The sequence below is a fragment of the Rattus norvegicus genome, chromosome 6 (assembly GCF_036323735.1).
Source record: "Rattus norvegicus strain BN/NHsdMcwi chromosome 6, GRCr8, whole genome shotgun sequence".
In the NCBI taxonomy this organism is placed as follows: Eukaryota; Metazoa; Chordata; class Mammalia; order Rodentia; family Muridae; genus Rattus; species Rattus norvegicus.
Window position 1 is genome coordinate 89,050,388 of NC_086024.1, and position 20,315 is coordinate 89,070,702.

At 39.2% G+C, this 20,315-nt stretch overlaps 1 long non-coding RNA gene across 1 annotated transcript in view; it reads right to left on the reverse strand.

The window, feature by feature from the left end:
* LOC120093256 (uncharacterized) overlaps nt 1-20,315 on the reverse strand; it is a 39,006-nt gene continuing 18,691 nt past the window's right edge. Inside the window, exons 2-3 of the long non-coding RNA XR_005486369.2 lie at nt 9,176-9,346; nt 1-105 (exon numbers count right to left, since the gene is read on the reverse strand). This is a non-coding gene — a long non-coding RNA (uncharacterized LOC120093256). The remainder of the gene's footprint in view (nt 106-9,175; nt 9,347-20,315) is intronic.

The following is a 20,315-nucleotide window of genomic DNA, read 5'->3' on the forward strand; positions in this document are numbered from 1 at the left end:
CCTCCACAGTAGCTGCTGGTACCTCCACAGCAAGGCAGAGCCTTTCAGCCCAATGTCTAATGCTCCAGGTTGCTACTTGTTGTCTGACAGCCCTTTCTCTTCTTCCTGGAGAAGAGCAGGGGACAGGTTGTCATTCAGGGCATTGGCATCGTGGTTGTTCACCCAACCAGGTCCTCGTCCTGCAGAGCAGGGGTTGAGAAAGCTTGTCCTCAATGTCTGCATCAATGGGCTTCACCATCACCATTGGCCAACGTGCTCATGGACTAAGGCTTTACTATTTGCTCACGTCCACCTCAGGAATAGACAGTCAAATGGGTAGAGCAGACTTTTAGAGCCATGGCTAAAACCAAAGTGAATAGAAATTTATTTAGATGTGAGTGCACTCACTCACTGGACAGGATTGTACACACTCAGCTGAACAACAAGACTAATGGTGGAATCCCACATGTGATAGGGAATGCCCACTCTGCTTCTCTTCCAAACAACTCCCAATACATCATATTAGTACTTCTGAGGTGGACAGCAGCCAAAGTTCCCGACTCACTATGGACCAACAATTGGCCAGACAATACTGGCCTCAGTCTCTGTCACATGCACATGGACCATAGAGAATAATCACATGATATCCTCCCCAATATTTCTGGTTTTAAATATACTTAATTTTTTGAATATGCATGTTTGTCTACATGTATGAAAGACACCACATATGTGCCCTGGTGTCTGTGGAGGCCAGAAGTGGACAACCATTTCCCTGGAGCTGACGGTCCAGTCAGTTGTATGCTGCCCAGTGTGAGTGCTGGGAACTTAACTTGGGTCCTCTGCAAGAGTAGCAGACACTCTCGACCACTGAGACATCTCTTCAGTCCCATTTCTCTAAAATGTTTCTTAAAGCCCTTAAATTTAAAAAAAAATCTACCAAACCATATTATACCTCTGTTAACTAAAAATATCAAGTGAAGTTAGTGTGCTTAAAAACCATAGACCCTAGAAAGGACTCCAGGCTTTGTTTATTAAGCCACCATATTTCCCCATTCATGCATACATGTTTTCCACAGATCTATTGTGAATAGCAATTGTGTTCTTCCTGCTGCTGTCCTCCACAGAGGTGTTTCTAGATGCACTGGCTTCTCTTCTCAAGGCTTTATGGTGCTTGACATCCTGTGATAATAACTCAGGTATAGGATGCTGTTCTTGGAGCCCAAGCATCTCCCTTGTGTGTACAAATGGATCCTTCATGCCTCAAGTCTCCCTGCTCAGCCAGTAGCCACTGCAGAATAAAGTTTTTATCCATCTTATTGATAACTTCTTTGTTTCTGATACTCATTTAAAAAGAGAAAACATAATTGCATTTCTACATGCAAAGTTACTTAAATTAAAACCTAAATCATTTTCCCCTAGAAATAGTATCTGGTTTAAATATGTTATGGAAATAAAAATATCAGCAAACTAGAATCTCTATTTTCGGTTTAAAAAGTGAAAAATGAGGCATCAGTTTTTAGATTTTTTTTAAACTGCTAGATGGTAGAAAATCTTTACAAGATTGGAGAGTGTCCAATTCAAATGATGTTCAGCCTGTTTAATTAAAAAGCAGATGCATCATCTGGCCTGCTGATGGTTAGGCGCTCTGTGAGCATGGCACAGGTTTTCCCTCAGAAGGGAATGGAAGGAGAAACGACTTATTCAGTAAGCTTTGTGCTTTTATCAACCTCCTCAGAGTCTGCTTTCAGCATGATGCAAATTTTTTCAAAACAATAGCTAGAAACAGGAGAGGATTAAAGGCAAGCCACCTAAAATATGGGTGAAAAATGAATGCATTTATAATTGTGCCATTAAGGGATTAATTCCAACTCTATCTCATGTGAGTTTGTTTATTTTTTGTGGATAATTTGGGGTATAATTGCCGTTATAGCAGACACTTTGTTGTTTCTTTTTCGTTCATTCATTCATTCATTCATTCATTCATTCATTCATTTTACATTTCAATTGTTGCCCTCACTACTAGTCCCCCTCCTCAGAGAATCTCTTTCCCCATAGCCCCTGCCTTCTCCTCTGTGGGACAGGATTTGCCTAACCCTGCAGAGACTGTTCTTGCTTAACTTGTTGTTTCAGAGTAGCTTGTTCCTATAGGATCTATACATAACCACACACCCATATAGGGTCACATGATGGGGATTACCTATATATATATGGGTCTATTATAGGTTTTATATATATAAATATCACTTATACTATGTATACACTATAATAATATAATATATAACATATATTATAGGATATATTTATATATCATATATGTATATTTATATATAGTATGTGCAAATATATAGATATAAGATATAAAAAGTATAGAAATACATACTAAAATATATATACTAAAATAGAAATATATAAATAGTAACATTATTTTTATATAAATATATACATTCTATAATTATATATTTTTATATTATATATGTATATGTTATATATACCCATAATCTATACGATGTATTTCATACTACATATGCTACAATATAATTAATATTATATAACATTATAACAGAATTAATTATATATTAAAATATTTATGCAAATATTTATATATGTAACAAATAATTAATTATGATTAATACAACATTGTATATATTATAACATATAATTATATGATATATGCTATATATCCATAATATATATGTGGATACATAATGTATATGTTAGATTATATATATATATATACATATATATATGTATATATATGCTGACTGCATGTCTGCCTTGCTGCTGGGGTGAGCAAAGTGCTGACAGCATGCCACTCAGGGGAGGCAGCATGCAATCTGTAATGGGGTTCTCTGTTTATGTTTTCCTGGTGGGCAACGGTGGAGTTTGGGCGGACTGCTGTGGTTCCCAGTCTCCTGAGCACCCTGGTGCTGTTCGTTATACTGCTGGGAGTTGGGAAAGATGTCACCAGCCCACACTTCCCCTCAGGGCATCCATGAGCAATGGAAAGAAGGGGAAGACAGAGTCCCAGAAGGGCAGAACCTGGTTTGGTTCCAAGTGAGTGCTATGATTGTGGATGGCTGGAAGAGAGGAGGCCTCCTCTGGAAGATTTATGGTGAACAACCCCACCTCAGCACAGGGATTCTTGGTGAAGTGATGACCCTTGCTTGTTCATACTACTTGATTTGATGGTGGATGTGAATGCATACACTGGGCTGAATCCAGGATTAAATACCTTTTATGCTCAAGAAGGGAAGCTCATTGGCTGAACTCTGGGGGACTATGAGTTTATACTATGTGACTGATTGCCATGATCCTCTCAGTGGGGTGTCACGGTTATGTTTTCCAGAGCAGATAGAGTTAGGTAGGGAGTTGGCCCCACTTTTACTGTTCTCAATTCTGAGATTCAGTGGGTTTAGGCTCACTTAACCTTACCAGTTCTTCTGTCTGGGGTCATAGTCCACTTTCCATATATATATATATATATATATATATATATATATATATATATATATATATATATATATATACACATATGTGTGTATACACATATATGTGATTTATATGACATATATAACATGTATGACATACATGTATATATACATAGACATATATGTATACCTATACTATATATGGATATAGTGTAAACTTATAGATATTTATAATATATACTATTGTATATACCATACCTATATATAGTATAAATATACATATATAGTATATGCCTATATATCATATGGTGTGTATATATATGCTATATGTAGATTTATATCTATACTATATCTATATATAGTATAGGAGGTCCCTATACTATACTAGACAGCCACCTTTTCTAGAGTTCTTTCTGTATAAGAAATTGGTTTTTATTCTCTAAGTTCTTTTGTTTTTTGTTTATTTGTTTCAGAAGCATTCAGAGCTATTCATTGGCTCATTGATATAACAAATACACCTAGACATACATATATTTCCTGCTCTCATTGAGCTTATGTTCAAGAAGGGAGGAGTCAAGGAGATGATGGCTCAGCAGTTAAATGTGCTTAACTGCTTTTACAGAGGATCCTTACAGAGTTCATTTTCCAGCTTCCATGTCAGGCTGTTATAGCTGCCTGCAATTCAACTTTGGGAGATCTGACACCCACTTCTGGACTCTGTGGACACCTGTACTCATGTGGCATATACATAGAGACACATAACCCTATACATAAATATGATAGATATAAATATTTTAAAAACAAGGGAAATAGATTTTATTCAAGTAATATTTCAAATAAAATTTAAATTACAAGCATTATTTGCACTTGATATTTAATCAATGTCAGCTGGTCTATTACATTGGTCAAGGATACCTTGGGGGCAATAGGCTTTCCTTCTTTCCATTTAGAACTTATTTTCATTTTTCTTCACAGTTGGAAGCATCATTGTAAACCATGACTTTATTATGTAAAGTAACAGAAGTCTTGTGCTTACTACAAACCTGTATTTACTCTACAAGCAACAGAAGTCCGTAGCGTGTAGTTTTAAAAAGAACCCACACTAAATCCAGCTACACCACCATTTCTCTCATTCACCATGGCTAGCTCTATGTGACCGTCTTTCCCTGGTTCCTGATGCTAGCTAGCCAAACCAGTTTAAGCTGTAATGCCTGGAGCGGCTGCTCACATTTGTTGGGCCATCCACTCCCCGTGGCCTGCAGAACTCCAGCTACTGATCACTTAGCTCCGCTTAGCCCCATGAAATGAAAACACTGACTTATATCAGTAAGATTTATAATGACAAATCTCCAACCCCAAAATGCCCATACAAAGAACACATAACTAGTTAATATAAATACAAGTTGCACACCTACATTGGGCAAGTGTACCCTACACTACTCTATTGCCCAGCTGTGAAGTCCCTTGCTCCTTGCGGCTCCTCCAGGCCACGTGGGTCTGATCCATCTTCAACTTCTTCCCCCATCTTTCCTCTCCTTCTGTCCCTTCTCTAAAACTTTCAGTTCCACCTTTTCCTTCCACTGCCCAATCACAGGCTGTAGCCTTATCTGACCAATTAAGATGTCACCTGACCTCACAAGAGTATGTGCTCCACCTGAGGGAGAAGAAAATACAACAGCAATCCACCACATTCTTATCACATCTTTAAAGAGTTTTTCTTTGATGACTTCCAGTTTAGGCTCCTACTTTTCAGAGAGGCTGAGGTTCGGGGTTGGGTAAAACTTGTCACAGAAGCCTTCCTTGTTCCTCTTTCTCAACTATGTGTCTGCAATCAACAGCAGTACTGCAAAAAGAGCTTCTTTGCTCTTTACAGAATGACTTCCACATGGGTTCTGGTGACAGCACAGACCACAAACATGGCCCTCAGCTGCAGTAGACCATGGATCAAGACAAGACCTTTGGAGGCAGCCTGGACCACAGACATCACCATGGCTTCAGATGGTAGTCCAGGCTGCTCACATCTATATAGTCCCCAGGGGCAGCACGGTCCATGGAAATCAACATGGCTTTAGGCTGCAACATAGACCTAAAACATCCACAGGGCATTCAATGGTAACATGGGCCATGGACATCAAGACAGATCTCAGCTGCAGCAGGACCTCCTTCCAGACACACCCCTTGCTGGCAGGACGGATCTGGACACCACCTTGTTCCTAGGTGGCAGTACAGGCCACTCGCACCAGCATGGTCCGGTCATCCCCTGATATCGCATTTTCATCTCCAGTTCTGCCTCTCTCCACAGCTCATACTCTTTTTTTTTTTTTCTTTCCTGTGCCATGATGGCGGGGAGACTGCATAATCCCTGTTTTATTCTCCGAATCCTTTGTACAACTTAACACATAGTGCTTTTGTTGCAAAGATATTGGTTATGATCCCCCCACACATGTTTTTATTGATTATATGGGAATTTCACATAATGTGCCCCAAACACACTCACTTCCTAGTCTTCCCAGGTCCACCCTTCTCATGCCTTCCCTAAGAAAAAGAAGGACAAGGAGGAGGGGGAGGAGGAGAAAGAAAATACAAGTCCACTTTGAGTTGCCCATATACTCACTGGAGCGTGATCAAACTCCAAGTGGCCAGCGCCTTGAAGAAAACTGATTCTGTCCTCCTGACCCCGGAAGCCATCGCTGAGAAGAGCTACGATTCAACATCATATCACAATTTTCAAACGCTCTTTTCAGTGGCTTCCTGTCTAGACTGCTTCTGTTTTAGGAGGGGTGAGGTAGGGAGGAGAGGTTGTTACAGAAGTCTTCCATGTGTCTCTTTCTGTGGGTCTGCAGTTACTGATGCCACTAGAAAAGAAGCTTCCTTGCGTGTTATAGTTGCGGCAGCACTGACCATGGTTTCTGGTGGCAGCACGGACCACAAACCTCAACATGACCTCTGGTGACAGGCAGCACAGACGGCAAACATCAACCCTGTCCCGGGTAGACCACTGACACACCAATGTGGCCCGTAGAGTGACTGTTTTAAGTTAACAAACAAACAAACAAACAAACAAACAAGAAAACAAAAACACAGAATCCAAAGGTCTGCACCTTCAAATGAATTTGGTCTTAGAGAAATGTGGTTAAGCTAAGAAGTCCTAAGAATTATAGAAAAGTTAAGAAACCGCCATGCCTTCCTCAGCCCTCATAAAACCACAAGGGTATAAAAAGAAAAGAAAATTCACAATTCTCATTTTACCTCTAGCTCCTCTGGAAGGAAAATGAGTTTCTCTTGGGGGGGGGAGGGGCAGGAATTTTCTCGTTTGTGTTTTTGTTTTTGTTTTGATTGGTTTGGTCTTTTTCTGAGATGAGGTTTCTCTGTGTAGCCTCTGGCTGTCCTGGAACTCACTTTGTAGATCAGGCTGGCCTCAAACTGAGAGTTTGTCTTCATTAAATTCCTCCTCTCAGGGCTCCGAGAACAACACCTACCCTGAGCGTTGAGTGCCCCCCCCCAGTTCCCTTCACGTAATAGTTTTATAAATGACTACATATATTTTTATAGACTCATCAAGAATCTGAGACAGTCACCTCAAAATTTCCAGTTGTAAGTCATTGAATTTGGTAGAAGAAATGATGCATTTTTGTTTATTAATAAATTTGGAGTTCATCAAGTTCCCAGGACAGATCCTTTTTATTGTAACAGAGGTATTTTTAAGTACTTGAATGGCTCTATAATCTTTCCCTTTATGTTGTATAGATTAGGTCTGTTTGATAAGTTTTTACTTCAAATTTTTCACACACACACAATACGTATGTATATTGAACTCAGGTTGTCAGGCTCGTTCGGCAAACACTTTTACCAGTTCAGACATCTCACAAAGTCTCTTATTTGCTATCTGTTTTGTCGTCATCGTCGTTCAATAACATGGATACATGGCTGTCTATTCTTCATCAAACCCAAGCACAAAAGAATGATTTTACCTAGGTCTTTGAATAAATATTGTCAGTGCTTTTCTCTTATGCATATTAGTATTAGTTACTTTTCTGAGCATGCCAACTTTTAGAAGAAAGAGCTTATTTGGGCTATGGTTCCAAAAATGTAGAGTCCACAATGGCCAAGAGAACATGACAGCACGTGTCAGGTACAATGGCTGGACCTGGAAGCCAAGAGGAGAGAGCTCACATCTGGAATTGCAAGCAGGAAGCAGAGAGGATGAGCTGTTACTAGCACAAGGCTCTGGAAACCTCAAAGCCCACCCCCAGTGCCATACTGCCTCCAGCAAGGCCACACCTCCTAAACCACCAGGCCGCACTACCAAGGAAGACCCAGGAGTCAAGCATCCGAGGCTCTGGGATGCTATCTGGGACAATATTTTGTTGTTGCTATGAAGATACCAAACTTGGAGTTTGAGATACGTAAGGGAAAGGTTTTATACCTTTTGATCTTACTCTCACATAGAAATTAGCTGTTTATTTAAAAAAATGATTTGCTGTTTCAGAAAATTGCAGATTTAAAAGAAAAATGCAAGTAATTTTTCTGCAAGTTATTTGGCCTCTTTAAAAAGTATACATGGTAGTAATTGTATAATTAAGGGACTTAATGCAGGTGAGTTGTAAACTAATTTAGCTAGGAACATCAACATCTTGAACTGCAACTATGGGAAATGCTTTTTAAATTAAGCACTTTTTTTAGTGCCATCTGCCTTGGCAATTCATTATTCTTTACTCTTTTCATTTTTTTTAATCTTTAAAAGCTGACTGCATGCTGGGATGCCATAAAATTTCTTTCTTAATCAGTCTATAACGATAAGGGTCACATTTCAATATCTGCAGTATAAAAGCAGTGTACCTCAGGAGCTTGGCTTTAATGGGTTACCAGCATAGTATGGGGTAACAGTTAATGTTTTCATTTTAAATAAAGGATTGGGATTAACTTTTTTTTTAAAGTGCTAGACTCCTGACAATGAATATCTACTAACTGAGGAGGTGAGGGAGGGTGTTTTATTGTGATTAACAGTGAGAGATGATGCCGGCTCAACCTAGCTTCTGTCGGCAGTGAGGAGTAGTGAGCATCAATACTGTGGAAGGCGTCACTTATGTTCTCAGCTTAATAGCCCAGATCCTACTGCACCCCAGTGGAAGGGATGTATTATGACGAGCAGACCAATGGGGCAAGGGCTGCTGGGTAACAATCTCACTCCAGATGTTGTAAGGAACATCTTGAGTCAACAGTATAAAGGACAATACAATAGGATAAATGCCTGGGAAGGATGAAGGCCTTGATAAGCATGAGTTTTTGTCTTTTGTTTTTAATATCTTTGATAGATGCCAGATTTCATATTGGTAGGAGAGTTCTTAGGGATAGGAGTTTGCAAAGTCCACTCTTTTCTTCTAAGCTGTAGTGATTGATGTTCTAACGTGTGAAGGCTGATAAGTGCCCTCTTTGCACATTCCCTTACCTCGTGGAAAAGGTAAGGCTTACAAGAACCAACTTCTGATGTTACATTGATTAAGATATAGTCAATACACTTTGAGAATTCTAGAAATAAGGTGAGGAAGGAATCAAAAAATAGTTCTAAGAATTCTAAAAATGTTTATATGTACAGATAACTTTTTAAAAAAAGGCATTAAATTACTCCACGCAATGGTTATCATTCTCTGAAAAGAGCCGGGAGTTTGTAGGTCAAGAGCTGGGAAAACCTCTGAACATGTCTCTTATGAGGACCTTGGGCAGCAGGGTGGAGGTGTCAACAGAAACTTAACTGATGGCTTATTTACCTGAAAGGTAAAGGGACAAGCTAGTCCATGGTTGAAAGGGGAGTGTATGATGTCGCAAGATTCTGAACAGGCATTTGGAGGCTGAGCGTCAGGGCTCCACGTGGTTCCTCTCCACTGATCTGTGTCTCAGAGTTTCAGCTTGCTTTTCTCCTCTATGCATTAAGCAAGTTTCTGTTGAAAAAAAAGTCACCAAGCCAACAGTTAATATTAAAAAACAAAATGTTAATATTAAAAAAATAAAGTTGGACACAATTTTCAGAAATTGCATTTATCTGGAGAAAAAACATACTAGTTTCCTAGTATTTAATAATAACAGTCTTTACATATATATTCTGTGAGCTGCAAAAACTAAACACCCCAAACCTAAAAATGTTCCAAACAGCAAATGGATTAAAATTAAATTAATTAATTAATTTTAAAACTGAGTAATTAGTCATAATGAAAGCTAATTAGTCAATTTTAATTAAAAATTCATCAAAATTCATAAGCAGTTTTAAAAAGAAAAACCACAAATGGTCAAAAGTTATGATTTTTTTTATGTTCAAAATATTTTGTCATCAGAGAAATCCACGTTAAAACTGCTTTGAAAACCCCTTTCATCTCAGTTAGAGTGGCTTTTATCAAACTCCAAACTCCAAACTGAATGGCCACAGGTGGTGGTGAGGATGTAGGGAAAGCAACAGCTTGTCCAGTGCTGCTGGAAAGTCCAAGTAGAGAGCTGTTGGTGACTGTGGAGATATGTGTACCACTATTGCATCCATGCTGGCCAACTGATGTGGTTCATCAACGTCACGTCTAGGTAGGAGTGCTGGTTGCCTCCCTTCTTGGGTAGCCTGTATGGTGCCTTCTGGCACCATGAAAACGAGCTGTATACGAGGAGAGTATACTCAATTCAGTTCTACCTCAAGGATCTCTGGGCCCTGTTAATGAGATGCACGATGTCCTTCACAATAGTGACTCACCTTTTACTTCTTGGGAGCAACCAAAGGCAAAAGTAAAAAGTTCCATGTTTTAGGAGTGTCTTGGACAGCCCTGACCACCAGGTCAAGAGAGGACTTCTCACATGTGTATAGGGGTTTAGTTTGTCATCCTACTTGAAAGGAAGTATGAAACACACTTTCATATTGTTTATAAATATGAAAAAAATGTGAACTTAGGAATTAATTCTATGCCCTCACTTAGGAAGATTTTTTTTTTTGTTGAAGAGTTGTAACTTCTATCCTTTTTTTTCTTCCATTTTTATTAAATTAGGTATTTCTTATTTACATTTCAAATATTATTCCCTTTCCTGGTTTCCTGTCCATCAGCCCCCTAACCCCTTCCCCTCCCCTTGGTTATGGGTGTTCCCCTCCCCATCCACCTCTCATTACCGACCCCCCAACAATCCCCTACACTGGTGCCCCAACAAGGCTATTCACTACTACATATGCAGTTGGAGCCGTGGGTCAGTCCAAGTATAGTCTTTGGGTAGTGGTTTAGTCCCTGGAAGCTCTGATTGGTTGTCATTGTTGTTCTTATGGGGTCGTAAGCCCCTTCAGCTCTTTCAGTCATAAATAATATTTATCAAAACCAGAAAGGAATGATAACAGCTGTAGCACACATTAAAAAGCTCAAGACTTTGTGTGATACACAGAATGCGATTCTTCTCTGGTCTTCTGTGCATTTGGTTGACTATTCCAAATACATTTAGGAGTCAATTGGCTTAACTTTGAGAAAATCAATAGTAGTTTCTAAACTGGAGGGAGAAAAATTAGATGACAGGAGTGCACTGGGGGAAATAGTATTCAAGTACTTGAGGAATTGCATGGCTTGGAGGAATCACTCAGTCTTTGGCAAATTGAAGTCAACCTCAGTTGGCATCGACTTTGTTTTAAAACTGAGACAAAAACAACGATGTGGGTGTTTAAATGATGAGAAGATAGATTACCAGCAGGGGAAGATCTAACACTTGCTTCTCCAATCAGTGGAAAGAAAAAAGAAGAGGAAGCTTCCTCATCCTGGTCACGCCGTCCTCGCTCTCATTCTTACTAACAGGACTTGTCAAGATGCTGCCAGAAATTTCGTGAATGTAAGCAATGGATCATGGGAGAGATTAGTGAGGTGCTTGGTTTTTACTTTCCCATGGTTTGTGTTTCATTGTTCGACTTTTATGGGACGTTTATTGCTGCTTTCATTCTTCAGAGAGTCAGTTCCTGTTCCCCCTTGGTCATGGGGTTGCTCACACAATCAGAGGAAAGTGATACAGTCTAAGTCAGTCTCTTTTTCTCTCTTGCTTTTGCTCTCTCTCTTATTCTCTTTCTCTCCCTATTTCTCCTCTCTCCAGTAAATCAATGTAATAATAGCACCAAATCATGCTTAGCCTTTCAGGTTTTAAGCTTAACTCCCCAAAGGACCTTTTTATGATATAATGATGGCTGTTGCTCTATTTGATGCAGCCTCTCCATTCTCCAGAGTAATGTACAATATGCACATGGTGAGAAAGAACACTTTCAGAATGCTGAATAATTTCAAGTCTACAGTTTTTGCCTTTGCTGCTTTGACCTCAATGGAAAGAAAGGAATGCCTTCAGACATATTTGGTTTATTGGATATAATACTTTATGTTACAGTACCATTTCTTAACTTTTCCTTGTTCTTTGTCAATGGATAGGTAGATAGTCATAATGTCCAGCATTTATCTATAACAAGGGAGAATGAATTACCCTGAAAACCAAAGCCCTTATTCCAGATATTTTACACCTGCTGTATTTTTTTGCTCTGAAGATCCAGAAACTGAAAGTAATCTTTAGTACCAGACCCCAGTTGTCCTGGAACATGACAGTAGACAACAAAAATAACTGTTGAGGAGAAAATGCCTAAGGTTGGAGGACTTGATATTAACAATTTATGGTTACAACTTGCGTTTACATTTTTGTGCTTTCCTCTTTCAGTAGATTGATCTGTCTCGGCAAACACTATGTTTATAACCTGATAGTTTATTTTAAGAAGAGACATTGAAGTCTTAAAGTTATGAACCTGCAACATTATTAATGTTTTTCAAGGTATTTAAAAACTTTAATCACTTAGGAACCTTCTAGATTGCCAAGAGCACCTGTGTGACATTTAGGGCACAGGATGAAACGGTAAGTCAAACAGAGAAGCAACAGTTTAATGTTTGCTGTGAAAGGGAAGAGAGATGGTTGAGAAGACAGTGGTTGATGATGGATGGTAGCTTCCACATAAATAAGAGGAGATGGATTCAGTGGGTGGAAAGGAGGTGAAGTCATTGCAGTTACTCATTTCATGGAGCATCAGGGACTTAGTTATAGAATTAAATAATTTCAGAGGTATAAAATTGCAAATGTAAATATATGTAATCCAGATATAGGGTAAAGGTGAAGTGATGTAATCTCTGTTTCGTCTGGGCTATTTTAATGTAAGAAAGCCTGTTGTCCTGGCATAATTATCACCAGCACATGGGTGGCCCACTTTAAGGGTGTGTCTGTTATCCAGGCATGGTAGAGCATGCCTTTAATCCCAGCACTTAGAAGGCAGAGGCAGGTAGATCTCTGAGTTCAAAGCAGGCTGATCTACATGGTGAGTTCCAGAAATAGCCAGAGATATATCATGAGACTCTGCCTCATGCCCCGCATCACTCCCCCAAAGACAGTTCCTGGTGATCTATCATGTCATGTGCTCATTATAGCAACCCTCCTATATACATTGTACCAAGTCCATATAACCAAGATTATAAACATCATACCAAGTCCAAAAAAAAAAAAAAACAAACAAAAAACAAAAAAACAAAAAAGCAAAAAACCATGAGATGAGAAAAAAGGATAATATGCCAGGACTAGGATTAGGTTTTAAAACTACCCCTCCCTCTTTTTCTTTTGTCCTTCCCCCTCCCATCTACCATCATTTACTATAGGGAGAACCAGATTGCTTTTCAAGAGCAGGCTCATGGAAGAGAGAATTAGAACCTTCCAGCAGCTGGTGAACTGAGAACAGAATAGCCTCTAGCCTTGTCTCATCACCTCAGACTGGGACTATATCTTGACTACAAATTCAAGAGACTCCGAGACAGAATCATGAGCTAAATGTCTCCCAGATTCACGACCCAGAGGCTGGTGAGATAATATGTTTGTTGCTTGAAGCAGCTAAAATGTGGAGGTAATTTGTTATGTAGCAATAAACAAGAGATATGGCCCCCATTCCACTCCCAATAGTGTCTTGCTTTGGATGAAAGATTATAAGGTCACTATGCATAAAAGATGCCAACAGAAGTCTTACTCATGAACTTATTAGGGGTTTTTATTTACAGTTAGAGATTTAATATTTATGGAAATTATCAGGACAGAAGCATTCAATTCTGTCTGAAGTCTAGATCTGTAGATTTCAGAATCATGATAAAGTAGATAATATTCTTAGGTTTAGAACCAAGCTTGCTTGTGTTTGAATTCTGATACCAATGTTTACTGTCCTTGACTACTTATTTTGCTTTTAGATGCTTCAATTTTAAAATGTGCAAAGTGGGGATTATAATAGTTGCTCCTTCACAAGGATTTTTGAGGTTAAATGTGTGTAAAGCACTTAAATGATGACCAGAACACACAAGCATTCAATAAAAATTGCCCTTTAGTATTGCAAGGAGAAATCGAGTTGACATTTTATCTTTGCTCTATTTATAGATAAATAAATAATCCTGGTCTAATGGCATCTCACTGATTCATTCATAAAGTAATTTTATATCCTGGCTGTGTGTCTTGAGATTTAAGATAGAAATATATTATCCTTTAAAAAATTTACAAAATAGTTGGGAATTTTCAATATGCTTTTATGCATATCATTTATTTTGAATAATGTATATAATAAAAGCCACAGATGGTTGTTTGCTTAGTCGTGGCTTGCCTTCCAGGCTTCACTTTTACAACAGTGAAAAGGCAATGCACATCCAGTGTGAAGCAGACATAGACTCTTGAACTTTTTTCTTTTGTCAGGATATATATGCGCTACATGATCTTGAAATATGCTGGGCACTTGAAAAAGACCTTCAGTTTCTATTCCACAAAACAGTCACAACTGATTTATAATATCCAAGTGATACTCGGTAATGTACTATGTTGCTAAGCTATGGTTCTCTGTGGGTTAAATGTGTTAAATACATTCTTCAATTAAACATTTTTCAATATAAGATGGGTTATTGGGTCGTACTCTATCACAAAACAGCCCTAAGTCAGGGAGCATATTATATATACGAATGACCTGCATAATGTGTGCCTTAATCATAAAAATTACCAAAGTCAAGTACAAGATGATAAGGCACAGATTGGACTCCAGGAAAAGTGGGAGTAAATTAAAAGGAAGCCTATGGGACTATGGAGCAAGAATGGAATAAATTTACAGAAATGAGGGGACACTTTTAATACTGGGACTTTCTGTAAGGGCCCAGATGATGGCTACATTCCTGTTTCCTGAGCAGTGCTTAGTATAGAAATAGTTGTCAGATGAACATGTTGAAGATGAAGAATAACTACTTAAGAAGCAAAGAACTGTGGGCGTTGGGGCATGTGGCAAGGACAACTAAGGGCTGGCTGGCTGTAGCCTAACTTTATTGGAAAATCTGAGAGGAGAGGAGATCTTTTGATGAGAAAGGGTGAAGGTCAATTACAGACATTGAGGAGGAGGCAAAGTTAGAGGCTTTCCACATTGTGAGGACAGCCGAAAGCAGGAAACATGGACTCTTCTTGAAAGTATGTTTGAAGAGCTAATGTAGGTAAATAGAGTGGGAGGTGAGATGTTAGGGAAACAGATGAGAGCAATGAAAAGGTAACAGAGCAGCTTTCAGTGCCAGGACTGGGGAGTTAAAGCTCTGGAGAATATGGAGGGAGGTCAATAGAGAAATAGGAGGGAGGAGGAGGGAAAAATAACATTAAGGTTCTTTGAAAAAGTCATGAGGAATTATAATGTTTATATACCTAAACTTATACATATACATACATATATGGATATATAGTATGCACATAGATATGTACGTGTACACACACACACACAGATATACAGACACATACACACACAGATATACAGACACACACACACACACACACACACACACACACACACACACATACACACACTTTCTGAATGAAGTTATGCCTCCTGGACTCACACTGTTGTCTGCAAGAGCCATACAGTGACAAAAACCCCACTACCAGACATGGGTTGGTTTTTTAAAATTGTTGGCCTGGAAAGTCCATGAGACCCCAAAGACAGTATCAGCCATTGCTGTTGGTTTTGGTTACCTCTTGGTTAGTGGTAAGTCCCTATTGTGGAAGACAGCACCTTTGTGTTAATAGTCTTTTCACAAAGAGAGACATTTCTTGATGCTGAAACTTCACTTTTCTCAAACTGGTGCTTGAGAGTCAGTCAGTTCAATAAATAAACTTCTCAAGGTCATTGTCTCCCTGGGCTATACTTTGTACAAGGCCATCGTCTACCCAGGCTGTACTTCGTCCATTTTCCCCTTTACGTACAGTATGGAAAGACGGTCTCGAGAGATTTAGCTGTAAAACTTCTCGGAGGTATAAGTTATGCATTTTATTAACATGAGAAGGAATCGAATAGATTTTTCATCTGTCATAGACCTTGTGCTAAGGAAAATGTTGCAGTGTTACGAAGTCTGTGCTACTCTAACATTCTGAAGGTGATTAATGACTGCCTATCAATCCCCTAATGATCATGCATCTTCATATTCATCTCTTTCCCTCCTGAATTAATTTTTGCCCTTTTTTTTATTGCACCAAAGAAGTCTTACCTTACTAAGAGAGAGCTGAGTCACATCATCAAGTAAGCTTAATACAGACAAGAAATGTAGGAAAAATCTTAATGGCCATCACAGCATTCTCTAAAACAGCTTTATCTTCCATGAATAAAGGCCTCCTGTGGTATTCTTCTTTGAATCTATCATACACATGTATCAATCATGTAAAATTAAACTCGTTATTTCCCTTCTAGAAGAAGAAAAGAGAATTCAAGTGATGTATCCCCTATCCAGAATGAAATAAACTTTAGAGGACAGGTACTCTTTTGACTCATTAAAACTGTAATTTGTAATTGTTTCACCAGCTAGAGTGTATTGAGGGAAAGAGTCTGACAGAATAAGTTCCTTATAAAATTCCTTGCCTTTTTTTTTCAATCTTAGTAACTTCTGTTTCCTGTTAGTCATATATCACACCAGCTCCAGCTGGGTGTGACACAGTAGTTACAACAGTTTCAAATTCAGTAGGAGTTAAGATAACATGTTTTGAGCAAATCCTTTCAGGTCACAGAGATGCTTCTCTGCTGGGACTCCCTTTGGCTGCTTATATTATGTTGTGGCTTAATCCTAAAGACCTGGAGAGATAGGGAGGCCTCAGACTTTTGATGGCTTAGCTCTGGAGAATGCAATGCTTGAGGTCTATCTGCTTTCCTGTGTGACAGCCCCTGTGATCCACAGCAATGGGTTCATATTTGGCCTTTGCTTTGGGGACCAAACTGGACTTTAGAGAGGTTTTAGACTCCTATCTACTCATCTCTAGACAAAGACTGTAGTTATCTCGGTACAACTTTTACAGTGGTTTTACAATCTGTGGCCGACATTTTTGATTGATTCTGCTACTGAGTCAAGATGGAAGACTTCATCCTGGTCACTTCAGATAGCAGAGATTCCACCAAATTCTATATAATTCACACTTGGTGGTAGAGCTTGAAATTTTGTCTTGAAGACTCTGCAAAGTTTTAACTTTCTCTTTATTCATTGATACTTGCTTTTTCTACCTAATATTTTCTATTCACCAAGAGTTAAAATGTGAAGAGATTTTTTAAAATTCTACGACTTAAATTTTCACTGGGTAAAAATGAACTAGTATTGGATTTATTCGACTGAAAGGAACTTCTGTGGAGACACAGTCACAAGTAATGCAGGAAGAGGAAAATGCTAGTTTTTGATGAAGGAAAGATTGCCTGTGTGATGAGATATTTATTTTGTAAGAAACAGATATGCCTATTTAAATTTGTGGAGGACTTTACCTGTAAATGTCTTTTATACTTACAGAGTGATATGATGCATAATTATCTGTTAAAGCTGCTGATGTGTTCTGCGTGCAGGTCAAGGCATTCACTTAAAGAACACTCCATTTGCAACATTCATATAATACAGGACAGGAAGAAACTTGGTGCCCCAGAGTTTTAAAAGCCATTAATCAAATTGAATTAAGACAGTTAATCAAGCCTTAGACACTGACAAAAGATCATCCCTGAGGGGTTTTACCTTGAAAAATCTTTAGAAAATGATGGTTTCGGCTTTCTACTTGACTGCCTTAGTGAGCCAATTCATTTTGTTTAAAAGAAGCTCAAGGTTACTGGCAAGACTATGTCAGCCTAAAGTAATGCTTTCCCTCAGGTACTTTATGACGTATGCAGTAGGAGGAACCGTCAAGAAGATGCCATCAGATTGTCCAGGAGCACATCAAGTAGAAAGAAGGACCAAGAACAGATTTCGATTTTGTCTTCAAATGAAAATAGTTAATGTTTAGTTGAATCATTGACTCGAAGAAAAATATATTAATAATAAATTGTCATTGTTCTGGGTTATGCCAGCAGATGATTGGAGAAAGAGATGAATTTAGGCTTCTTAGCAGCAGGGGGATCAGCCCCTGAACCCTGACAGCTAGCTTTCTAGAAACCCCTTTTATCATTACACAAAAAGGCACCTTTAGAAAGTCAATTTCTGCAACCAAAACTCCTTATAGGATCTAGGAGTTTGCCTTGAAAGACCCATCACTTAAGCAATGCTCAGCCACGGGAGACTTCCTGGTTTGGCAGCCTTGTCTTGAGACTAAGTTATGCAAAGGCTCCAAGAATCCTTCAAAGGAACAGTTTCATAAAAACTCAGATAACAATCACTGACAAAAGGCTACTTCACTACGTAGGTGCCATCACTCCAGATTCATGCCAGATACAACGATTTTACTAAAATTCTGCTACAACAAATGGTGAACTGTCTTGCTGTAAGAATATTCAGAATACTAGAAGCAGAGCATGGTATATTCCTTTGAGGCAAACAATCAGAGAAAATATCCAATTTGGTTAATTTCTGTAAATTATATAACTCCTGTAATTAACTTCAAATGAAATTTCTTAATCAGTTTTTTTTTTTTCTCTTTGGTTCCCCAGGGTTCTCCCTGGTAGCAAATTATTTCAGTACCAAGTCAAGGGAGCTGGGTTCTTAAAGTCTAACAGAGGCAAGTGCTCCTTAATATTGATCTCTGAGAGGCTCTCTGATGAATCCTCACACTAGACAGATATTTAGAGCTGGTTGAAGGCTGAAGGGTCTTTCTGAAGGCGGGCAGACTGGAGTGTAGAGCCTCCTGCAAAAACAACTTTAAAGCTCCCAGACTTGGGCTGGAGAGATGGCTCAGCGGTTAAGAGCACTGACTACTCTTCCCAAGGTACTGAGTTCAATTCCTAGCAACAACGTGGTGGCTCACAACAACCATCTGTAATGGGATCTGATGCCCTCTTCTGGTGTGAATGAAGACAGAGACAGTGTACTCACATACCTAAAATAAATACATCTCAAAACGAACAAACAAAACAAACAAACAAACAAACAAACAAACCAGACTTGCAGGTTGCATTTCTCCAGTGTAACTGTACAGGTTATTCCATGACATCACCTCCTCCAATTCAAAGATGGCCTCCTCCAATTCAAAGATGGCCTCCTCCAATTCAAAGATGGGAAGAAGACACTTTACACTGAAACATGCTTTGCCTTAGGTTTATAGAGAGTGGAAAAGTAATAAAGGAAAATGGCAACTAGAAGCTGGTGACATTAAAAATAGTGATAATTTGCTCTTATGGCCTCCCTTCAAAAATGTAAGATGAATTTTAAACAGTAAGCTGAAAAATACAAGCAAGGAATGGTTTGTGAAATACAAAATGATACTTTGTTCTAAAACAAATTGGTATGAACTTCGAAGAACCCTTTCAGCCATTAACTTGTATGATTCTCCAATGGTATTTTTTTGTCGTTGTTACTAAAGCTACCCACACCCTAGGTATGAGTCTATGATGCTGATTTCTACCTCTGTACTCATGGCCAGGATAGCAAGTATTGAGGACTATTTGTAATAAATGAGGGGCCTGGAGAGATGGCTCAGTCAAAACTTTCAACTCAAAAATTATCCCATCTACAAGAAATGCAGGTACAGGGGTTGGAGCAGAGACTCAGGGAATGGCCAACCAATAACTGACCCAACTTGAGACCCATTCCATGGGCAAGCACCAATAAATCCCTGATACTTTTATTGATACTCTATTATGTTTGCAGAGAAGAGCATGTTGTCCTCTGAGAGGATCTACACAGCAGCTGACTCAGACAGATAAAGACACCCACAGCCAAAAAGTGGATGGAGCTTGGGGACTCTTGTGGAAGAATAGAAGTAAGGATTGCTGGCCCTGAAGGAGATAGGGACTCCACAGGAAGACCAACAGAGTCAACTAACCTTGACCCCTGGGGCTCTCAGAGTCTGAACCATAAACAAGAGAACATACACGGACTGGAGCTAGGCCCCCTGCACATATGTAGCAGATATGCAGCTTGGTCTTTGTGTGGGTCTGAATAACTGGAGCAGGGGCTATCCCAAAAGCTGTTGCCTGTATGTGGGATATGTTCTTCTAGTTGGGCTGCCTTGTCTGGCCTTAATGGGAGAGGAAGCACCTAGCCTTGAAGGTACTGGAAGTTCCAGAATGGGGGAAAACTCAGGGGAGCCCTCACCCACTCAAAGAAGGAGAGGAGGCAGGGGGAAGGATTGTGAGAGGGGTGACCAGAAGGGGAGCAGTAAGTGGGATGTAAAGTGAATAAGTAAAACAATTAAATAAACTAAAAAAAGGTACTTGCTCTGCAACCATGAGGATCTGAGTTTGGATCTCCAGAAAGAACATAAAAAGCCAAGCCCAACAGTATGCAGCTTTAATCTCAGCGCTGGGAAGACAGACATAAGAAGCTCCTTGGGCCTTGTCAAATTTGTGAGCTCTGTGTTCAGGGAGAGACTCTGCTTCAAAAACAATAAGGTAGAGACCCGACATGGATCTTTGGCTTCCACACACAGTGCACACATGTA